The sequence below is a fragment of the Sarcophilus harrisii genome, chromosome 3 (genome assembly GCF_902635505.1).
Source record: "Sarcophilus harrisii chromosome 3, mSarHar1.11, whole genome shotgun sequence".
NCBI classification, from domain to species: Eukaryota; Metazoa; Chordata; class Mammalia; order Dasyuromorphia; family Dasyuridae; genus Sarcophilus; species Sarcophilus harrisii.
The window spans coordinates 170,973,954-170,991,255 of NC_045428.1; positions in this window are offsets into that span (position 1 = coordinate 170,973,954).

A 17,302-nucleotide genomic window follows, 5' to 3' on the forward strand; every position below is an offset into this window, starting at 1 on the left:
CTGACCAGCAGAATAGATGCCTTCATGTGAGAGGATGATAATGATACAAGGAGACTGAGAAGCAGTTGCATTCTCTGACCTCTCCTCCACCCTCTTGCCTCTGGTTTATTTCATGCCCCATTCACAAACAACATCTGTGTCAATAAAGGTTGATTTGTAATTCCTTCAGATATCGTATGATTTACAGCTGTGGGGGCTTTCAAAGAACCAACTGCCCCTTAATGGCACAATCCCCTTTAACAGTTTACAGGCTTTCTAAGTTTAGAAACTTAGGTGTGATCCTTAACAACTAATTGTATATTTCCCTCCATCATATTTCCTCCCATTTATAGTTTTATCTCTCCTTTCAGCCTCTTCCTTCTCCTCACCAGTGTTTTTATTTCTGACCCCCCTCTCCTTTTTCTTTTCCCTTCTCCCCCTACTTCTCTATAGGATAAGATAAATTTCTATATCCAACTGAGGGTAAATGTTATTCCCTCTTTAAGCCAAATCTGATAAGAGTAAGGATAAAACAATGCTCATCCCCTCCCTTCTTTCCCTTTATTGTAACCAGTTTTTTGTGCCACTTGATAGAAGATAAACTAATCTATTCAGCCTCTCCCTTTTCTCCCAATACACTTTTCTCACTCATTTTTTTTTATATCACATCAAAGTCAATGTATAACCACACCCTCTATTTATATATACTCCTTCTAATTGCCCTAATAGAGATACAGTTCTCAAGTTACAAGAATCATCTTGTCATATAGGGATATAAATAGTTTAATCTTACTGAATTACATTTTTTTTCTTTCCTGTCTAACTTTTTATACTTCTTGTGAGTCTTATTTGACTATCAAATTTTCTGTTCAGCTCTGATCTTTTCATTAAGAAAATATAAAGGAAGATTCTAAGCAGATAGCAGAGTAGTATGGTAAATTTCAAGCTCTCCAGATTTCCCCAGCAAATAGAATAAATTTGTGCCTCAGGGTGAACACAGGCAGGGGAGAAATCAAGGAGACCTGGCAAAACAGAGATTCTTTTGATACAACCCAAGAAAATCTCAAGAAAGCCCTCAGGCCAGAGAATAACCCATGTGAAATGCAAACACCTCCTAGGCTAGCTCCATAGAAACATTAAGTGGAGCTGGGGGTTAGCTGGATTTGGTTGGAGCTTCAGCAAAATACTAGGGAGGAGAGAAGGGGAAAAGGAAAAAGAAAAGCATAACTTAGGGTTAATAAGATGACAGGAAATATAGAATTAGTTGTTTTAACTGTGAATGTGAATGGGATGAACTCTCCTATAAAATGGAAGCAGATAACAGACTAGATTAAAAGCCAGAATGCTACAATATATTGTTTACAAGAAACACATTTAAAGCATAGTGATATATACAAAGTGAAGGTAAAGGGCTGGAGCAGAATCTTTTATGCTTCAGAGAAAAAAAAAAAAGCAGGAGTAGCAATCCTTGTGATGACCGTGTATTTTAAAATCAGCTGAAGTCAGGAATTCAGGTTAAGGGAAAAGCTTCTATCTTTATTCTTTGTGGAGGTGAAAGGGGATGGTGATAACAATGTAGCAGCCATGACATGAACCCAGCCAGCAGTCTCTCTCCACCTCTCTTCCTGCCCCTCTGCCTTCACCCACCAAAATCGTCTCTATGTTATTTCCTATACAACATATCAGGACTTGTACAAAGAGTGGGGGGGGGGGGAGAGAGAGGGGGAGGCATTCTTTCTCCAAGCATATATATTAATAGAGTATGGTCCAATTACTATTTATCCTCACATACTTGGGACCTCAGTGCATCAACTCGAGCTTCAGCCCATTACAAATCCTGATCTCAGATCAAGTAAAAGTAGAAATAGATCTAATTAAAATAAATAAGGAAGGAAACTATATTTTACTAAAGGGTACCATAGATAATGAAACAATATCAATACTAAACATATGTGCACCAAGTGTTATAGCACCCAAATCCCTAGAGAAGAAGTTAAAAGAGATGCAAGAAGAAATAGACAACAAAACTATACTAGTGGGGGATCTCAACCTTGCTCTCTCAGAACTAGATAAATCAAACCACAAAATAAATAAGAAGGAAGTTAAAGAGGTAAACAAAATATTAGAAAAGTTAGATGATAGACCTTTGAAGAAAATTGAATGGAGACAGAAAGGAGTTTACTTTTTTCTCAGTGGTTCATGGAACTTATACAAAAATTGACCATGTGTTATGGCATAAAAACCTAAAAATCAAATGCAGAAAGACAGAAATAGTAAGTGCATTTTTTTCAGCTCAAGATGCAATAAAAATCACATGCAATAAAAAGCCAGGAGAAAATAGATCAAAAGTTAATTAGAAATTAAATAATCTAATCCTAAAGAATGAATGGATGAAACAACAAATCATAGACATAATCAATAATTTCATCCAAGAGAATGACAATAATGAGACAACCAAAATTTATGGGATACAGACAAAGGGATTATAAGGGGAAATTTTATATCTCTAGATACTTACTTGCATAAAGCAGAAAAAGAGAAGATAAATGAATTGGGCTTACAACTAAAAAAGCTAGAAAAGGAACAAATTAAAAACTCTTAATTAAATACCAAATTTCAAATTTTGAAAATAAAAGGAGAGATTAATAAAATCTAAAATGAGAAAACTATTGAATTAATAAATAAAACTGAGTTGGTTTTATGAAAAAAAATAAAATAAACTTTTAGTTAATTTGATTAGAAAAAGGAAAGAAGAAAATCAAATTGTTAATCTCAAAAATGAAAAAGGAGAATTTTCCACCAATGAAGAGGAAATTAGAGCAATAATTAGGAGTTTTTTTGCCTGCCCAAGTTAACAGGAGAGGAAATAAATTATTTGAATAGCACCATTTTAGAAAAAGAAATAGAACACTACTAATCAACTCCCTAAGAAAAAATCTCTAAAGTCAGATAGATTTACATGTGAATTCTAACCAAACATTAAAAGAACAATTAATTCCAATACTTTACAAATTATATGAAAAAATAGAGAAAGAAAGACTCCTACCAAATTTCTTTTATGACACAGATATGTTGCAGACAGCTAAACCAGGTAGGGTGAAAACAGCATAAGAAAATTATAGACTAATTTCCCTAATGAATATTGATGCAAAAATCTTAAATAAAATATTAGCAATGAGATTACAGAAAGTCATCCCAAGGATAATACACTACGACCAAGTAGAATTTATGCCAGGAATGCAGAGCTGGTTCAATATTAAGAAAAACTATCAGTATTATCAACTATATCAATAACTAAACTAACAAAAATCATATGATTATCTCAATAGATGCAGAAAAGCATTTGACAAAATCCAACACCCATTCCTATTAAAAATACTAGAGAGTACTGGGCTTACATCTTAAAGAGATCTTAAAGAAGAGAAAAGGACCTATATGTGCCAAAATGTTTGTGGCAGCCCTCTTTATAGTGGCTAGAAACTGGCTAAATAAATTGTGGTATATAAATATTATGGAATATTATTGTTCTATAAGAAATGACCAGCAGAATCATTTCAGAAAGGCTGGGAGAGATTTACATGAACTGAGCTGAGTGAAATGAGCAGGACTAAGAGATCATTATATACTTCAATAACAATATTATTCTGATGGATGTGGCTCTCTTCAACAACTAGAGGAACCAAATCAGTTCCATTTGTTCAATAATGAATAGAACCAGCTACACCCAGCAAAAGAACTCTTGAAACTGAGTGTGAACCACTACATAGCATTTCTAACCCCTCTGTTTTTGTCCACTTGCATTTTTGATTTCCTTCATAGGTTAATTGTACATTATTTCAAAGTCTGATTCTTCATGTGCAGCAAAATAACTGTATGGATATGTATACATATATTGTATTTAACATAAACCTTAACATATTTAACATGTATTGATCTACCTGCCATCTGGGGGAAAAGGTGAGGGGAAGAAGGGGAAAAATTGGGAACAAAAGGCTTTGCAATCATCAATGCTGAAAAATTACCCATGCATATATCTTGTAAATAAAAAGCTATAATAAAAAAAATTGAAGAAAAAAAAAAACACTAGAGAGTACAGGAATAAATGGACTTTTCCTTAAAATGATCAGTAGTATCTATTTAAAAGCATCAGCAAGCATCATATGAAATGGGGACAAATTAGAACTATTCTCAATAAGACAGGAATGAAACATGTTATTCTTTTTTGTTTGTTTTCTCATTTGGTTTCTGAAGTACAGTAAGAGACCCTTACTACCTTGTAGTCAATCAAATAAAGAACAGAAGCAGTTTCCAAATAGGTATTTTATCAGATTTTGTTTGAACATTAAATTTATCCTCATCTTGCAATCCAAAATACTCATTTGAAGTTTGTTATGGGTGTTTATGTTTTTCTTATTTTTTTTTTGTACTCTTTGACACAATTTTGAGGGCATTCAGGCTATCAGGAGTATAAGTCAGGAGAGAGCTTTCCCTTTGTGCTGCTAATTGTGATCATTTAAATTTTGGTTTGGGTTGTGGGTTGTCTTTAAAATCTGTTTTTAACAAAAAAATCTTATTTTTCCTATATCCTCTAAACTAGAGTTGTCTTTTCCCCCCTCCCCTCCCTCTACTTTCCCCCTTCTATTAGGAAAGGTATCTTGATGATGAAAAGAGTTCATGAAAAGCATCACTTGGGATGGGAACTGAACACATCAGCGCCTTTCCTAAAAATTAAAAATTCAATGACAATTTTAGTCTTTTTTGACCTTTTCCAAGAGGGCTTTTTGGACTCAGGGCCAATTCATAATCCCATTTGAGGCTTCATATGTAGGTATTTTGACAATATTGTCTTTTTCTAAATTTATGATTTGATCTTTGCTGTTGCCTATAATGGGCTGAGGTTTGAGTTGATGCACTGAGGTCCCAAGTACATGAGGCTAAATAGTAATTGGACTATACTCTATTAATATACATGATTGGATAAAGAATGGAACCCAGGCCCAATCTCTCCCAGCTTCTCTTCCTGTTCCTCTCTCTCTGCCTCCACCCACCAAAATCGTCATTTCCTGTACAACACATCAGGACTTGCACAGAGAGTGGGCAGGGACCATTCTTTATCCAATCATGTATATTAATAGAGTATAGCCCAATTACTATTTAGCCTCATGTACTTGGGACCTCAGTGCATCAACTCAAACCTCAGCCCATTATAGTTGCCATAGTAGCTTTCTATGGCCAGGACTCTTTTCTGTTTCTTACTCATTTTTTAGCGTATTTGGTGATTTTTAAAGTTGAGCTCCATGCCTAGGGGACAGGAGGCATTGTCCCAAACTTCTTATACTGGGGATTATGGACCTTGTTACTGCTTTCCAAGCTGGACCTTCAGGTGCTTGTGGTTTGCCCACTGTGCGGGTGGCTCAGCCTAGTTGTGCCTATTGTACTGAGATTCTGGGGTTAGCAACTGGCTTTCTGTGTTCAGGCTGGAGATCTCATAGCTGATCAGTTGTGCTGTTGAGTGAGAATAGAGTGGCCTTGGTTGCAAATCTGTACTGTGGCTAAGAGATGCCTACTGGCTTGCTTAGACATAATCTGCAGTGGGCTGCACTCCCCTTTTACCCAGACAGATCTTTCCTGAAGTCCTTTTAAGTTATCTTGAGCTGGAAAATTGTTTTACTCCATCTCTTTGTGACTTTCACTTCAGAATCCATTTATGGGCTTGATTTAATGTTTCTGAGGAAAACTGGGGAGAACTCAGGCACCCTTCTGACTTCTCTCTGCCACCTTGACTCAGCTTTCCTGTTTAGAATTTTCAGAGTCAAACAATTGATGAATAACCTCTGTTATTTAGTTAAAGGTTGATAATAGGTGTATTACACTAGTCAAAATCTCTACCTACAAGGTTTTGAGCTACTCTGGATTATACATGGCTCTTTAAAAAATGCTTAAATGACTCCTAAAATCAAATGCAGACTCTTTTACTTGACATTTCAAGCCCTTGTCTATATAAATCTAGCCCATCTTTCCTGGTGCCCCTATATTAATCAACATGTTTTCATGAAATTCCTTCTCCAAGGAGAAGGGTTTTGAATAGCTGAGAGTATTTCCATCTTAGAAATGTACTCCCTTTTTTATCTTCACATTTTGGAAAATTTAACTTCTCTTAAATATCATCTCAAGTGTCTACTTCTGTAAGAAATCCAAGACTTCCAGAATACTGTCACAAAATTTTCTTGTATTTTCATTACATATTTTTTCTGTCTATTTATATGTTTACATATTGTTCCCTTATTATGAAATCTAGACTCGTTGAAGTCAAGAATTCTCTTGCTTTGGCTTCTATACCCTAGTAATCTAGCACAGTACCAGGAAGATCATAGATCATAATAAGTATTTGCTGATTAATTAGTAAAAGAGGGACTATCTGAGTTAGGCTCTGAAAGAAGAGAAAGGCTTTCACCAGCAGAAAAAAGAAGGGAACACTATCTAGTCATTCACAATAGTGATTATGGACAGGAAAAACTATGAAAGATATGAACACATGAAAGCATACCCTATTTTAGTTTTGTTAGAATATAAATTACCTGAAGAGAAAAATGTAAAACAAGTCTAGGAAGGGGCATTGGAAGTAGATTATGATGGACATTACATGACAGACTAACAAGTCTTTATTTCATTGAGACTCCTTAAACTTTTTCCTTTTGTGATGCCTTTTGTCATATGAGAAATTTTCATGTGACCTTAGATATATAAGTATCTAAAATAGTTCTATAAATCAAACATTTACTGATAAAAAATCATAATTTCATTCAGTTATGAGCACTCATATGTATTCATAAACCCACAGTTTCAGAAGCTGAGTTGTAGATGACAAGTAGGCATTAAAAATTCTTAAGTCCTTTGGTCAGACCTGTGCTTTTAATAAATTATTTGGGGCATTGTGTGAAGTACAGATTGAAAGTAGGAAGCAATAGAGACAGGAAGACCAATTTGACTATTGCAATAGCTTATTGGAAAGGCCCACAAAAAGATGCATGTTTAGTGAAATAGGAAACTTCCAAATTTTCCTGATGAAAAGATTGTAATTGAACAAATAATCTGATCTAGTTAAGACTTAAAGGAAGCCAAGGAAGTCGAGATAAAGATGAGGAGAGGGAACATTCTAGGTATGGGGGACATCCCCCATGAAATTCTACCTGACACATAAATATCCATTTGAATTTTTTAAAAAGTACTTTGTATCCCTTATACATTTCATTATAAGGCTGGGTGTAAAGTTCATCATCATAATAGCATGCATAGAGTAGTTTAAAGTTTCCAAAGTACTTTTTAAACATTTCTTTTGTTATATAAGTTTCCTTTCTAGGAGAGAAAAAAGGAAGGATCCTGGGGGAAAGTGTGATGATGTTTAAAAAAAAAAGACTAATAAAAGTGTATAAAATATCTTCCCACTATATATTATTATTTCCATTTTGTAAGTTCAAAATCTGAGGCTCAAAAACTCCAAAAATAGGACTATGAAAGTCGTTTAGTCCAATTTCTTCATTGTACCACTGAGTAAGAAAAGTCAAAAAGTTAAATTATTAACCCAAGGTTACAGAGACAGTAAATGGTTGAGCAGTGTACAGGCTCAGGTCTTAGGACTCTAAGATCATCATTCTTTCTGATGCATTACACTGTCTACTCAAGAGGAAGTGATTGACTTAGAATCACATAACCAGTGTCAGACAATAGAAAAATGTGGGTCTAGAACTCAGAAGAGAGGTCAGGGGAAAATGTCTACATGACATATGTTGAAGCCACGTAAGTGAATGACATTGTGAAAGAAGAGATAAGGGACAAGGACAGAACCTTGGTAAATACTGACATTAAGGTATTAAAAGGAGAGGTTATTGGCTATTTTTGAGAAAGCAGTTTTAGAAGTTAATGGGCATATAAGGTCAACTAGCAAGGAATTAAGATTCTAACTGGGTAAAATATCAAAAGTTCAAGATCTTGGAGGAGGTAGAATTATAGACTATAATGATGTCTAATATGTGATCATGGCAGTGCATGACTGCACACAATCAGATGGTATAAGGAATGTTAAATATTAGGGAACTGACATAATTAATGGGTCCTTCTTTAGTTTTCAGTTCTTTGATGTCGCATAAATGGAAACAATGAAAAAATTGTGTTTATGAGTTTTATTTTTTTTTAATCTCTTTGTATATAAATCTTGAAATGATATTGTTTAGGTATGAGGTGCAGTCAGATGCTCCCAGTATTGAGCTACCAAAAAAAAAAAAAATGATGGGATATGGGAGTGTTGAACTTCACAAGTATGTTGGGGTTATAAACTGGTGTTGTGAGTTGTCTTGAGAGAATTTGTAGTTTTAGACCCTCTCCAAATCAAGAAGCAAAGATTTATTATGTTACTAACAGTAGCTAAATCCATAGGGGTTTTTAACAAGGAAAGGGCTTTTAGCAATGAACGGGGAAGATAAGAGCTAAGTTCTCTAGCAAAACTCACAATTAATCAGGAGGAAAATACCAATAAGGGAAAAGATGCCATTAAGGCATGGCAAGTGGGGGATTATGCCATTGACTGGAAGGCTAAATTCCTAAAGAAGTTTATTTATTTATTGCAATTCTTCTAAACATATTTCCACATTTATCATGCTGCACTAGAAAAATAAGAACAAAAAGGGGAGAAAAAATGATAAAGAAAAAAACAAGCAAGCAAGCAACAATAACAAAAAAAAGATGAAAACACTATGTTTTGATCCACATTCAGTCTCCACGGTCCTCTGGGTTCAAATGGCTCTCTCTATCACAAGTCTATTGGAATTGGCCTGAACTCATTGTTGAAAAGAGCCAAGTCCATTGATCATTGCATTGCATCAAGAATTGATCATTGCATAATCTTGTACATTCTATGTACAATGTTCTCTTGGTTCTACTCCACTTAGCATCAATTCATGTAAGTCTTTTCAGGCCTTTCTGAAATCACCCTAATGATCATTTCTTATAGAACAATAATATTCCATTTATACCTTAACTTATTCAGCCATTCCCCAATAGATGGGAATCCATTCTAAAGAAGTTTAGTGAGGCCTTTACATAGGGAGTAAGTCTTTTATTTTATTTTATTTTATTTATTTATTAATTTTTTTATTATAACCTTTTATTGACAGAACCCATGCCTGAGTAATTTTTTACAACATTATCCCTTGCACTCACTTCTGTTCCGAATTTTCCCCTCCCTCCCTTCACCCCCTCCCCCAGATGGCAAGCAGTCCTATCTATACATGTTGAATATGTCATCTTATAGCCTAGATACAATATATGTGTACAGAACCGAACAGTTCTCTTGTTGCACAGGGAGAATTGGATTCAGAAGAAGGTAAAAAATAACCTGGAAAGAAAAACAAAAATGAAAACAGTTTACATTCATTTCCCTGTGTTCTTCTTTCTTTGGATGTAACTGCTTCTGTCCATCCTTGATCAATTGAAACTAAGTTAGATCTTCTCTTTGTTGAAGAAATCCACTTCCATCAGAATACATCATCATACAGTATCATTGTTGAGGTATATAATGATCTCCTGCTTCTGCTCATTTCACTCAGCATCAGTCCATGTTAAGTCTGGGAGTAAGTCTTTTATAAGAAAAATGTAACCTCTGGATTAATATCACAACTTGGCTTTCTGATTGGATTCAGTAACAAGTGTGCCTACTAAGATTTTGTCAATGCAAGATACTCAACAAGAAACAAAAGGACTACTTAAAAACAAAAATCCCACTTAAGGCTGGGAGGATCCTAAAAGTATTCCTCCTCATTATAATAATCTTTTAACAACCCAGTGTTCTGCTCATTACCTTTTCCTCTAGATTGAAAATTGACTAGAAAGAAAATGCTTCCCAATTAAAAGATGGCATTGCTAAAGTAAATATTTGTATAATTTTGAAATAGGTTTTACAAGTATATTTTTTTCAAATTCAATTTGCTTTTTTCTTCCATCCCAACCACAAAATGGGTATGAAATAATATATTTTTTAAAAAGCCTTAATTCTCAACTTCACTGAAATCTTAATAAAGATGACCAAAGCAAATACCTTAAATATTAGAATGATATTTCACAAAAAATTTATATACAAAAACATCTTTGTATAAATCTGCATCTTTTAAATCTAATTCATAAACAAGTTAAGATATGACTAATGATGTCATTGATCCTTTTTGAAAATGAAGGGCTAGCAAGAACAATAGGGCCATGACTTCCTCCTCTAATAAGCAATTTTCTTATCTAAAAAAAATTAGAAAGTTAACATAATTTTTAAAAATTATTTTATTTAAAAAAACAGAAAAGGGATACAAAGCAAGATTAAATAAAACAAAAGAGAGCATTATTATGTGCCTGGCAGAATGTCAGGAAAGATTCAAAATATATAACAACAAATTACCAGATAGAAAGTATATTGTTATATACATATATATATATTTATACATGTATATAATATACATATTATATATTAGAAGAAATTATATTCATAAATGTCCAACTTTTCTTTATTTTCTTGTAAATTGTTCTTTATTTCTCTGCAGTTTACCTTTTTTACTTTATTTCTTTTTTCCCCCTTTCATCCTTCCACCATACCCAAAAAGGCAATAGTTAAGAAAGGATATGTTTATGTATACATACATATATCTGCTGAGTCTTTGCTTTAATTCTGTTCCTAACTTGCCTTGCTATTATTTAGCCTTCCCCCACCCATGAATCTCTTCCTTCTCTTCTTCCCATACTGCCCATTCCTCCTCCCTTATTCCCTTTTCAGATTTTGGAGGGTGCTATATCCTTCATGGTTCATATGCACTGCCTATTGAACCTATTCCTGATGTGAGTAGGTTTTCAGAACTGCAAGCTCTACTTCCCTAATGCCTCTGTGTCTATTCTTCTTCTGTATCTCATTTGTATAACATAATTATTATTTTTACCTTAACTGTGCCCTAATCTTTCTTTTGAGCTGCCCTATTATTAAAGTCAGTCTTAAACATATGGTATTCATTTCCCATGTTAAAAAACAAAACAAATAATTTATCCATAGTCCTTGAAATTGATCTTTGATATTGATTCTTATGTTAACTTTTCTATTAAGTCTGGATTTGGTTGATAAAAAGTCCTGAAAATCTGCAAGTTCATAGAATATCCATTTTTTTTCTTGCTCAGTATTATAGCTAATTTTGCTGGATATGATATTTTTGGCTACAACCCTAGTTCTTTTAATTTTCAGTAAATATGATTCCAGGACCTGCAGTTTTTATTTTTTTATTTTTTTTTTTTTTGTAACTGCTGATAAGTCCTATACAATTCTAATTGTAGCTCCAGTGTATTTGAATTGTTTTTTTTTTTTTTTTTCTTGTTCTTGAAAAATTTTCTCTTTGATCTGGGGCTTTTGAAATTTGACAATAAAGTTACTACATATTTTCCACAAATGATGTTGGTGAGGTGGTAATCAGTAAATTTTCTACTTTCCCTTCATATTCTATCACTCCAGGACAATTTTTTTGTATTATTTCTTACATTATTGTGTCAAAGTCCTTTTTTTGGGGGGGAGAGGGAGTCACAACTTTCATGCAGTCCAATTATTCTTATATTTTCTCTTCTTGATCTGTTTTTTAGATTTGTCATTTTTCTTATGTTTCACATTCTGTTCTTTTTTTTCATTCTTTATGATGTTTTGTTATTTCTTAATCTCTCATAGCTTCACTAGCTTCCTCTTGCCCAATTCTAATTTTCAAAGAGTTATTTTTGCCTTTGAGACTATCTCCTTTTCTAGTTGGTTAACTTTTTATCATAATCTTCTTGCTTTCTTGGATGGTTTTTATTTATTTATTTTAGTTTTTCCTCAATGTCTCTCATTTGAGTTTTAAATTTTTTTTTTTTTGAGTTCTGTAAATTCTCTCTAGGCAGGGAGCCATTTCATGTACCTCTTTCGGGTAGAAACTTTTTTTTTTACTTCAATGTCCTCCTCTGAAGATGAACCCTTGTCTTCTCTGTTCCCATAATAAATTTCTGTGGTGGTATTCTTTCTCCTTTGTTGGTTCATTTTTTAATAAGAGGTATTAGTGTAAACACCTCTAATCCTGGGGTGGGAAGGAAGCCTCTGGCTTCACCTCAGCTCACCCCTCTGACCAGGAACCCCAAACCAAGAGCCCCACTCCAAGAAAGTTCCATAGCCAAGAGTGTCTCTGCGACTGCCTCTGTGGCTGATTCCTCTCACCCACTCATCTCTGCAGCACAATGGGACTTGGTGATCCTAATCAGCTGAGGTTCCCTCAATCTTCCTTGACTCAGACCCTGACTTCACACAGTCCAGGAGGTGAAAGTTTCTGTTCTCTTGCTGAGGGTCCAGCTTTTGCCCCAGAGCTAGCTTGGTAGTTCTAGGAGCTAGCCAGGAGGTATTTGCGCTTCACATAGGTTAATCTCCACTCCAGGTCTTTGAATCTTCTCATGTAGTACTGGAGGACCCCCTTTCTGTTCCAAGTCTTCTAGATTTTTCACCAATCTATGTTTGCCCTGAGGCACAAATTTGTTCTATTTGTGGGAGAAATTTGGAGAGTTTGAAATTTACCAACATACTCCACCATCTTCTCAGAATCCTCCCCATAAATGATTGCTATGATACTCTTTTCCTAAATCCTATGATTCAAGGACAGTTTTCTCCCAATTTACCCTCCCTATTCTTGTTTATCCACAAATATTAAACTATAATCTGCTGTTTCAATGACCACATATAACTCTGTGTGTATATATATTTATGTATATATGTATGTACATGTATGTATATAGTTAGTAAAGTTAGGAAGAGAGCCTGAACTCTGCCATTTAGATAGAAATTTGCCTAATTAGGAAGTAAATGTAACTATAATTGAACTCAAATTTTCATCTAAAATAAGGGGCATTATGCTATTCCCTAGACTTTAAACAAGCTTTTAAACAGTCACACATCCAATTAAAATTATATATGATCACTGTGGACACTTCTGTGGTAGAAGCTATACCTAATCTTTCCCCCAGTGTAGGCTGGGCTAATTTTTTCTTTAAAGTTATTGAAACATTCCTTAAGATTTGGTTGGCTCAGCCATCTAAGAGGCTCAAACTTCCTCATTTCCTGAGTACAAAGCAGTAATAAGAAGCACCAGAAAGATCTTAAATGCTTGGCTGGTGGATTGTGATGGGAGCTTTGCTCTGCTGAATCCTCAATACCTCTCCTCTTGCTATAGTAAATCTCCATTTAACTATTCAGTGACTTACAGTTGTCTCTTTTTGTTATTTTATCAAATCTATACAACCAGGACAATACCCTGAGACAAGTCAGAACACTTCCTAATCTTAAAGCTGACTTTAATTTTAGTCATCATACTGACACAGCAAGGAACTACTAGGAGTCATGATTTTACCTTACAATGTCAATGAATGTCATTCTTGCCCTTTAAATATTAGAATATTTGACCTTCTAAGAAGTTTTGTTACCTGATATCAGTGCACCATTATTTCTAAAGGATCTGAAAGAATCTTTGCCATAGGAAATAATAATGAACATTAAAAAAACAAAAACCAAAGGTTTTTTGCCTCAAAACCATGCAATTGGGCTGAAGATTCTGACTTAAATCTTTTCATGCTACGTTCCATGTTTCCACACTTCCCATCTGAAAAAAATATTTCCTGGCATAATATGCATACCTACAGGACACTATTCTCCATTTCTTGCTACTGGTATCTCTACAAATTCTACCTTCACTCCCTATCCAGAACCTTAGAATCATTTAATGCAGAAAGCCATTCTCCACTAATGTCTCTGGGCAAAATGATCTCAGAGAGATCACCTCTTTGCCTACTCTTTTTGGCACTGAGGGTGAGAGAAGAAGGTGCTAGAAAATCACTGCATGTTAATGCTGTTACTAGCTTCCTTCTCACTCTTATTCTTTATCACCTTATCACACTTCCACACAATCACACATCCTTGTGTATTTCCTGATACTATTTGTGTATGTGAATACTGTAGGCCCTCAAAAGAATTATGTAGCAGATCTTGATTTTGATTTTAAATTTTAGTCCCTAGATCACACATAAAAAGTCTCCCCAAAGAAGTGATTATACCTTTGCATATCAATAAATTTCCTCCTTGTCTTGTTAAATATTGGTATGTTTAATTTGCTGACAGTCATTTTTATTTCATTATGCCAATCCAATATTCGTTCAAAAGTGTTTGATGGGTGATTACAGAGAATAGTTAGTGGACATTAAATATAATAACAAACATTAACAGTGATAACATGTTCTGGGCATGTAACAAAAAAAAGAATTCCATGCCATCTAGCTGTGACCAAGATTTCTAATTGTTCCAGGTAGCAGATGAACCCTGGTAATGAACTAAACAATTCTTAAACTTAGTGGTGTGTTTAAAATATTTAACAATCAATTTGAGCAGGAGGACAGTATATGCAAGATTCACTACTAAGTATTTTTTAATCTGTCTTATTAATATTTTCTTAAATCTAGATAACCAACAAAACAATAAATCAAGAACTAATTTGTAGTATTTGCTCATCCCTAAGGTATAAATGTTCATATTACATTGTCCACTTATTTCCAAATAGGTCATAGTTTGTTGGCTTATCTTATCTGAAACAATTTTGACCTGTGGTTAATTATTGAAGTGAACAGAAAATAAATTTTATAATTATAAAGAAAAGGGAGATCCCTTGGATCCTTGGGCCTCTCCCTGCGGGGATTAAATAAATGCTTTCTCTTTGTACCTGAAGATGTCTCTGATAAATTAATTTGGGAAAGGGGGGGTCCTTTCCCAAGTACAATATTATAGATAAAGAAAAAAGAGAGCCAGAAAGATGGATATCAAGACTAAAATCAAGACAGAGAAAGTTACATTGATGATTAGCATGTTGGATGTTTCAACAGAGCAACCTCAATTCTAATAATTCAACAAATTTGCCCCTGTGCCTCATAATTATCATGGTTACAAATCACTGAAAAATGGCAGACATTTTCAGATAGTGTCATGTCAGCCTGTAGACATTTTGATGAGATCCGAAAATTGAGAGAAAGAGACCCCCTAACAACAATAGGATCCCTGGCTGGTGGCAGGCTTTGTGAAAGATGTTGCAAACCCCAATGAAACAGGCATGAGGTTTGTGGCAAAGGATAGGTTTAATAGCCAGCTTGCTAGGAAGACAGACTTCTTAGTGAACAAGAAATATAGCAAAAGTGGGTTACACTGAGAAGAAAGTGTCTTCAGCAGTGGGCAAGGTCCTGTTGGGACATCTGTGAAGATTCAGGGTTCAGAGTCACAGTTTATGTAACCTTCTGAGCAATCTCCAATTCAATAGAGAGTGGTGATTATGTCTCTGGCCAAGATCTCCAGTTGAATGAGAACACTTAACTTAAGAGTGTTGTCTGGAGAAGGTTTGCTTTTCCCAGGGGAGAGCTTGAGACCTGGAATCACGCTTCTCCCATAGATTAAAGGGGACACAGTTTCAGGAGCCCCCCAAAGGTTAAAGGGGACACAATTTACATTATTTGAAGCTTTTTTTCTCATCCTAACCACAGTAACAGATAATGCTAACCCTTAGTTCTATCTTTAAAATGGAGATAATATTGTGTACTGCTTACTGCATATATACATTGTAAGGATTAAGGAGGATATGATTGTTGCCAAAGAAATTCATGGATAAATGGATAGATTAAATAAAAGATAAATGATCTATCATTATAATACTTTTAAGACTTGCTATCTCAAGTTTTTGTATAGACTAGCCTTTAAAAAGCTCTGAGATTTAGGAGAGATTGCTGCCCTGGAATTCCCATTTCACCTTGGGTAGGACTTTCAGGTTAAATCCACAAAAAATCTTAGCACTATTACTAGAGCAAATGACTAAATGATTTATAGGGTTTGAAGGGCCATAGGTAGATAGAGGTCCACAAAAGGTAAGGAGAGATCCTATGAGTGCCAGTTCTACAGCTCAAGAGCTTCATGACCCACCCAGATCTGGAGCTAAGCATTTTTTGGAGAGGGTGAGTTCTGCCACAGTGTAAACGTTTCTTTATTTTTTCCCTACCTGAGGCATTCATCTTCCCCTCTCACTTGGACAATTGTATCACTTTCCCTCTTTGAGTATCTCCCCACAGTCACTCTTTCAAATTATCCTGTACCAGAATTGCTTCATGTATTTGATGTGAAAGGTGAACTCAATCAACCTTACCCCTTCAATCTTATGTCTCCCAAAATTAGCACAACCGTTTCCCCTGACATGTCCTAAAAACATTCTTAACTTCCTCCCTATTTCTCAGATCCTTATCCTTCTAAGCTGAGCTCTAGTACCTCTTCTGCAAAGTCTTTCCTGATGCTCCTCATAGTTTAGGTCTTCTCCCTCCAATATTTATTTCCTAAGTTTATTGTAGGTTAGTAGTATTCCTTCTTAGCCACTCCTTCCCTAATACAAGGTAATCTCCATGGGGGCAGGGGCCCTTTTATTTTTATCTTTGTTATTCTTGGAATTCTAGCATCTTACAAAGAACAGGTGCTTAATAAGTGTTGGATCTTTCTCAATCATAATTCTAATTTAAATATTCTGCTTAAAAAAAAAGGTAGTTCCATGGCTACAGTTTTTGGGCAGGAATTGGAAGACCTGAATTCAGATTCTCCTCAGACACTTACTACTGATCCCTGAGCAAGTAATGTAACTGCTATCTGCTTTAAGTTTTCTCACTTGTAAAACAGGGATAAGAAGACATAATTTTCAGGGTTTTTATGATGATCAAATGAGATCTTCGAAAAGTACCATGATTTTAAAGACCTCCTACAAAATATAACCTTATTAGTTCTTCCTTATTGTCATTCTTCTAATGTCTAAGAATAGAGAGAAAATCTTTCTCCAATAGGGGCAATTCATGCATCTGTTTTCCCTTTCTACTCTGCAACTTAGATTAACAGCAATGCTTTAGGTATTCATAAATTAGTTTATGTGATCCTTCTTTCATCAATACAGAGCTCAACCTGTAATGCCAGAGAAACTGAGGCAAGATAGAGATTAGAGAGTTTTAATATTTTATTGGAGAGCTTGGATTAATTGGCTGGATTGGACTCATGTTTCAAAGAATCCAGCATTAACTGTGAGATTCTAGGGATTCTTATAGGACTTTAGTGATAAGGAAAACAAAGACAGAAAGCAGAGATCACTGGTGAGTGGGAACTTTTCAGGAACGGACCATAAACTCGGTTCTGACAGGTTGAGAGTGAGGACCATAAATTCTGATAAGTTAGAAGGAC